We start from the raw sequence: 830 nt of genomic DNA, 5'->3' as shown, positions 1-830 counted from the left end.
TTTTGCATTTTTTGTGTATATGTGTTTGTATGTGTATATATATGTGTGTACATGTTCATAGTATTTTTTTCATAAGTGTATTTTTTTTGTTCATTGCATTTTTTTCATATATATAATGTATATATGTGTGTGGTAGCTATATATATGATGAATGGATGTGGCTATATATATATGTATGTATGAATATAATGTTCATAGCATTTTTTTTGTTTATATATATTTTTTCATATATGTATTAATTTTTTATTTAGGTTGTTAGTAGATATCGATTTTAGGTTAGTGCATTTTAGGTTAGTGTAGAGGAGAAATTTAAAGTAAAATAAGGAAAAAGAAGAAAAGAGGAAGAAGGAAGAAGGAAGAAAGAAGAAGAAAAAGAATGAGAGGAAAAAGGAAAATAAGAAGATGAAGAAGAGGAGAGGAAGAAGAGGAGAAATAAATAAGAAGAGGAAAAAAGAAGAAAAAGAAGAGGAGAAGAAGAAAGGAACAGAGGAGAAGAAGAAAAAATGGAAAAAAAAAATTCTATTTTTTCTTCTTCTCCTCTATTCCTTTCTTCTTCTCCTCTTTTTTTTTCTTCTTCTTCCTTCTTCCTTCTTCCTTCTTCCTCTTTTCTTCCTTTTCCTTAATTATTTTCCTTTCTCGTCGTTGTCGCGTCGTTGTCGATATAACCCCCTCGAGATAACTTCGACATGAGGGGCGGTCGATATATATACCCCCCCTCGGCCCTCTCGCTCGACCAAAACTCTCGAGGACACCCAAACCCTAGAGAGAAAACGATGTTGGTCTCCTACCCCCTCCCGCCGTGCCCCTACCCGACAAATTAACTCTCTCGA

This window comes from Triticum aestivum, chromosome 5B (genome assembly GCF_018294505.1).
Source record: "Triticum aestivum cultivar Chinese Spring chromosome 5B, IWGSC CS RefSeq v2.1, whole genome shotgun sequence".
In the NCBI taxonomy this organism is placed as follows: Eukaryota; Viridiplantae; Streptophyta; class Magnoliopsida; order Poales; family Poaceae; genus Triticum; species Triticum aestivum.
This window is presented reverse-complemented; position numbering follows the sequence as displayed.